The sequence below is a fragment of the Melanerpes formicivorus genome, unplaced genomic scaffold (assembly GCF_026170545.1).
Source record: "Melanerpes formicivorus ecotype bairdi unplaced genomic scaffold, bMelFor1.0.p_v2 SCAF_42, whole genome shotgun sequence".
NCBI classification, from domain to species: domain Eukaryota; kingdom Metazoa; phylum Chordata; class Aves; order Piciformes; family Picidae; genus Melanerpes; species Melanerpes formicivorus.
Genome location: NW_027142394.1, coordinates 1,880,822 through 1,887,333, shown reverse-complemented (window position 1 = coordinate 1,887,333; position 6,512 = coordinate 1,880,822). Strand labels below are relative to the sequence as shown.

At 43.9% G+C, this 6,512-nt stretch overlaps 1 non-coding gene across 1 annotated transcript; it reads left to right on the top strand.

Moving 5' to 3' along the window:
* The first annotated feature begins 5,681 nt into the window (after window positions 1-5,681).
* Window positions 5,682-5,754, top strand: TRNAA-AGC (transfer RNA alanine (anticodon AGC)). The gene has a single exon. It is a non-coding gene; the product is annotated as a tRNA-Ala (tRNA).
* Window positions 5,755-6,512: the final 758 nt, after the last annotated feature.

Sequence of the window (6,512 nt, the reverse complement as noted above, 5' to 3'; positions counted from 1 at the left end):
TTAGTTGTAAACTGAACCTAAGTGGCACATTCATCATGTTTTGGAAAGCACTCACTGCTCCCTCTTACCCCATGCTTTCCCACCTAAAAGTGCTTCACAGGGCAGAGGCCAGACCACTGGGAAAGATAAGAATGGGAAACAAACACCATGGAGATGGAGCCCTGGGGAAGCAAGATGACAGACTGCACAGCACAACCACAGTGACAAGCATCAGGATGGGAAGGTGGAGTTGCATGACAAGCCCACTGAGTTCTTATCTGGTCTTGTGTGAATCAGGACAGGGCTGAACACTGCCTGATTGAAGTTCATTTGCTCTTTAACACTGATTGGATTTCACATGCAAATTCTGCACTGCCCTGAGCTACGATTTTCAGCAGCAATAGGAGCAGTGTGTCAAACGTTTGTACCTCTGCACACAAAGGCAGCTAAGATACAGGCCAAACTTTTTCTGGATTCAGAATGTCTAAATCAATAGTTTTCCACAAAAGCTGTCCTGTTTTCCCATGCTGGCAAAGTTCAAATGCAGCAATTTCATAGGTTATGTGTGAAGGTGCTTTCCACCAGTTTCTCTAGTTGTGATGTGGAAATAAGAATCAACTTAAGCCCTGGACTGTATAGTCAGTAAGAACTGTTTAATTTAAAGCAGGAAGGGGGAATTCCTGACTAAAGCTTGATTAAATCAATAATACTCTTGCCTTGTAATTGGACTGAAAAGGAGACCATCTAGAGAAGTATGATTTGGCTCTCTAGGAGAAAGTCACACCAATCTGCTTGCATCATCACCAGGGACTGGAGACCAGCACTTGGCTGTCAGGCAGCATCAGGTCAAGTCTGTGTCCTTATAAAAGAAGCAGAGAACAATTATTTTATGTCTGTCTGCTGCAGTGATGTCTTCAACAACAGTAACATCATGATATGCTTCAAATCCAGTTCCAAAAGGGGTTTCTGTTAGGTTTTAAGAATGGAGAGGATTTGGACTAGGGAGACTAAGGAGAAGACTTCTAATGCACATATGGGCATGGGAGGAGGGCATATTTTGCATAGCCAAGGATAAATGAAATTATGAAGAGGCATTTCAGGGTTTGAACTTTCCTCTGACTTTTTGGAGAGAACCAAACCATGCTCTGTCTTGTCTATACTGCCTTTTGAGAATGATACAGCCGTGTTATAAGCATTGTTCTATTGGGAAGTGCTGGCTGGCAAGAGCCAACACTAAGCCAGGGAACATGCTGACTCTTAAGGATGTCGACAGCCAGTAGTTTGTGCCTGAGCTCATTCTCTGGTTTGATTTTGCACAGCATTATGACTTATAATTTATAAGGTTACATAACACACAGCCCACAGGAATTCTCATTACTTCTAGAGATTTTTCTTCCAAGTATGAATGTGCAGAGTGCCTGTGGAAGGCTGCTACTGTGCTTTGTTTCTTCATGGTCTGGCAATTGTCTAATAGTAAATATTATGTAGTAAGCCAAGAAAACCTGGAGATAGAACAAATTTTCCTATGAAATGTTATGAATTCTCCATTCTCTTATGATTTTTTCCTGTGTAGTGAAGGGCTCCTATTCATTTCAGTGTGAGTTTTCACTGAGTAAAGATTCTGTTCCAGCCAAGGCTTGGTGCCGCTCCGCTAGTGTTTCCCATACAGCTCTGATGGAAGTGTGAGGGAACAAGGAGATAGCATTAAGACAAAACCTGGGTGGGTAGCATAGACTCCTGATGCCATGCAGTGGGATTTGAGTCACAGGAATGCTGGCAAGCATCTCTCCCCTCAACTCCTCTCTATTGATCTCAGGTAAGGCTTCAGAAGTTTTACAGAATACAGAATTAACCAGGATGGAAAAGACTTTTGAGCTCATCACTTCCAACCTATCGCCCAACACCATCTAATCAACTAAACCATGGCACTAAGTGCCTCATCCAGTCTCTTTTTAAACACTTCCAGTGATGGTGACTCCACCATGCGTGTGTGCATGCATGTGTGAGATTCTGCTGACTTATGCTCAAATAATTTCCCAGCATCAGATGCTGCAAAATTATGTAAAGCTATTTTCATCTGAGGCAAAAGATGAGGAATGTTTATAGCTGTCCTTTTCTTGGACACCACTCAAAATGCTTCCCCTAAATTCCTATTGAGTTTTTGATTCCTTTTATGAGCTGAAACCAAAGTGGGTCGTTCGGCTTATAAGAAACATCATCATTTCGAGCTGTGTGCTAATTAGTTCTCTTCCACTGATTATCGTTAATACCTGTGGCTGTGTGACTCTCATAGGCCAATAGCATGCACATAAAACCAAGAGAAAGCAGATTAAACCCCCCAAAAATAATCAAATAAAACCCCCTCAAAAACTCAGAGTGACTTCAAAAAGATTAAACACAAGCTGCAAACACGGCAACATAAGAGACCTGAAATGAAAACCCCCACATTAAACATCAAATTTAAATCTGCTTTACAGAAGGATTAAATGCTCACTGTGGACTGTGAGGGAATCCATTTCTAATGGTGAATTTATATCAGTCCACAGGGAACCCTATCAAGGCACAGCTGACTAATGACTATCATTTTCACTTGATTTCATTAGTATTTAAGTTATAGCATGGAGTACATTCCCCTCGGTGCACTGAAAGTCAGTGATTTACATACATTCGTCGTGAAGCTTTTGCTTGGGCTGATATAAAAATGATTTGCTGCTTGAGAGTGTATCCTTTATGCCATCCACCTAGGTCCACCCCTTCTGAAATAAATGCTAAATTTTCATATGATTAGTCACAACACATTTTAGAGACAGGTTATAATAAAATTAAAATGTGAGCCTGAAATTATTCTTTCTCTCTGGAAGTGATGCAAGGCTCTTTGTTAGGCAGCCTCTAGTTTATAATCAGATTTTCATGTGCACTGTGTGCATGCATTATGTCTCTTTTTCCCCCCTCTGCGGTGTCCAAATCCACATTTGCATCAAAATATCATAGACAAGGTTCAATTTGTAGGCAACTGATCATGTGTGTCTTTATGACAATGTCTGTATAGGACATTCACAGAATCACAGAATCACCAAGGTTGGAAGAGACCTCAAAGATCATCAAGTCCAACCTGTGACCACAGACCTCAGGACTAAATCATGGCACCAAGTGCCACATCCAATCCCCTCTTGAACACCTCCAGGGATGGGGACTCCACCACCTCCCTGGGCAGCACATTCCAATGGCTAACAACTCTCTCTGGGAAGAACTTTCTCCTCACCTCCAGCCTAAACTTCCCCTGGTGCAGCTTGAGACTGTGTCCTCTTGTTCTGGTGCTGGTTGCCTGGGAGAAGAGACCAACTCCCACCTGGCCACAACCACCCTTCAGATAGTTGTAGACAGCAATAAGGTCTCCACTGAGCCTCCTCTTCTCTAAGCTAAACAATCTCTCAGCCTCTCCTCGTATTCAGACCATTTGGTCAAGATGAGTGGCTTTTTACCTGAAACCCCAAGCCTGGATGTGTTTAAAGGTGGTCTGGATGTGGTGCTTGGGGCTGCGGATTAGGGGTGAACCTTGTAGAGTAGGGTTATTGGTTGGACTTGGTGATTCTGAAGGTCTTTTCCAATGTGCATATTTCTGTGATTTCTGTGATTTTTGAAAAGGGTGAGATGAACAGGCTGAAAGTAAATGGTTTCCTGGGAGCCACTTGCTGGCACCTTCCTCCTGGATTCCCCATTCAATTAAAAGCTGAACCTACTCATCCTCGCCTCCAGTTTACCTTCCCTGTTCTCTCACCTCCTGTCACTCCGCACTCAGACAACACAGCCTACCAAACTAGCTGCTCCTCACACACTTCAGGCTTTTCTACCATTGTAGCTTTACTCATACCTCTCTCTTTGCCATGCTGCTCTTCTCCTCTGGCTGCATTTTCAACTTCCTCCCATAAAGTGTCTGACACCGAAAATAGGTACAAGCAGCACTGTATCTTTATTTTTTGCAGAGAACTTAATTCATAGCAACTTTCTTCAGAATATCCTCTCCCCCTGAGCCTTTCTGCTCACAATCTGCTTAGTAAATAATGTTAATAGCAAGATTCAAGCCTCTTCTACACATGACACTAACCTCATTATATGCTACTTTCTTTTTCCTTTCTTTTAATGGGGCTGTAGGAAAACTTGCAATACCCTGTTTAGGGAAGGGGGAAATCTGTAATACACATGCATAAAAGCTTGAGGAAGACCTGAATTTATTGTTATATTCAGAAACATGAAGGGAACAAATAAAAAGTGGAGTTTAGAAAAGGAGGCTGTTCAATGGCATGCAAAGAGTTCAGCAAAAGATCAAAATCTGACCTCACAAGTGGAGAGAGAATGAGGGGGCAACATCACTTGCTGTAAATCCTGCCCAGAAAGCTCCATGTAAAACAATTCTGCTATGTGAATTAAGTATGTCAGCCAGACACCCTCATCAAGCCTGGAATGCTGTAAATAGATGTGCCCTCACATTCCAGACATCTGACAGGCTAAATGGACAGGGTGGAAAAGGGAAGCAGAGGAAGGGTTGCTTTTCCTGTGTTGCACCTGGGGTACCGAAGTACACAAAGCTTTAACAACCTTTTTAGATGGCATAAATGCAAGACAGAAGCAAGCTGCAAACTGAGATCTCCTACTTCATAGACAGTTCCCTCAGCCCACTAGATCTTTCCATCCTCTCCTTTGTTTTCATCCTATGTTTTGTTTTGTTTTGATTGCATTAATGGAACTACTCAAGATTCAGTTATTCCAGTAATGGAGCATGCATGAATCAAGAGAATGAAAGTTTTACTTGATTTTTTTTAGGATGAGCACATCAAGTGGAAATGGGCCTTCTTCCAGATCAGCTGCTGCTTCTCTGCACTCTATGTAACACTCCACTGCTTCAATGCTCTCGGCAGGAGATTGCTGACTCAGCAAAAAGCTTTGAAGGTGAAAAGGTTTACTCTAAGGATCCAGTGTGTTTGAGTGTGTGTCTTTGTAAGTGGAGATCTAACTGCAAAATGAGGAGCCCCTGTGACTGCACTTCTTTCTCTGCCAGTAGCATCAGGACTTCTAATTAACCTTTCCAAGTTTTATAAACCAGGATAAAGATGTGTCTTGGTTTAGGTACAGACTGGGTACACTGAACTGGTTAGGCCACACCTTGAGTCCTGTGTCCAGTTCTGGGCCCCACAGTTTAGGAAACATGTTGAGTTGCTGGAAGGTGTCCAGATAAGGGCAACACAGCTGGGGAGGGGTCTGGAGCACAGCCCTGTGAGGAGAGGCTGAGGGAGCTGGGATTGATTAGCCTGGAGAAGAGGAGGCTCAGGGGAGACCTTCTTGCTGTCTACAACTACCTGAAGGGAGGTTGTAGCCAGGTGAGGGTTGGTCTCTTCTCCCAGGCAAGCAGCACCAGAACAAGAGGACACAGTCTCAAGCTGCACCAGGGGAGGTTTAGGCTGGATGTTAGGAAGAAATTCTTCCCAGAAAGAAAGATTGGCCACTGGGATGTGCTGCCCAGGGAGGTGGTGGAGTCCCCATCACTGGAGGTGTTTAAGAGGAGACTGGATGAGAAACTTGGTGCCATGGTTTAGTTGATTAAATGGTATTGGGTAATTGGTTGGACTCGATGATCTTGAAGGTCTTTTCCAACCTGGTTAATTCTATTCTATTTCTATTTCTATTCTAATTCTATTCTATCAGGTGGGGAATTAGCTCAAATGGTAGAGCGCTCGCTTAGCATGCGAGAGGTAGCGGGATCGATGCCCGCATTCTCCAGTATCTTTTACCTCCTCTGTGTCCAGGAGCACTGTGTACCAACAAAGAGAAAAGCAGGTAAGAATGCTAGGAGGCCTGCATGGATGGGCAAGGAGCTACTGGACACACTATTACTTAAAAGGAAACTCTACAGGAAGTGGAGAGAAGGACAGCTAGCACAGGGGGTGTATAAGGAAGCTGCCCGAGCAGCAAGAGTCCTGGTTAGGAAAGCCAAAGCAGAGTTTGAATTTCATCTAGCCAGGGAGATTAAAGGGAACACTAAGAACTTCTACAGGTATATGAATGGGAAGAAGAAGACTAGGGAAGGTGTGGGCCCCCTCAGAAAGGAAAATGGTGACATGGTCAGAAGTGATGAGGAAAAGGCTGAGGTACTTAATAACTTGTTTACCTCAGTCTTCACTGCAAGGGCCTCTAGCCACACTCCTGATGTTATGGAAGTCAAAGCCAGGGACGGGGAGGAAGAACTGCCCATTGTAAGTGCAGATCAGGTTCGTGATCACCTGAAGAACCTGAAAGTGTTCAAGTCCATGGGACCCGACAGGATACACCCACGGGTGCTGAGAGAACTGGCAGATGAGGTTGCTAAACCCCTCTCTATTATATTTCAAAAGTCATGGCAATCTGGGGAAGTCCCCACAGACTGGAAAAGGGGAAACATTGCCCCCATCTTCAAAAAGGGCAAGAAGGAGGAACCAGGGAACTACAGGCCAGTCAGTCTCACCTCTGTGCCTGGAAAGATCATGGAGCAGATCCTCCTG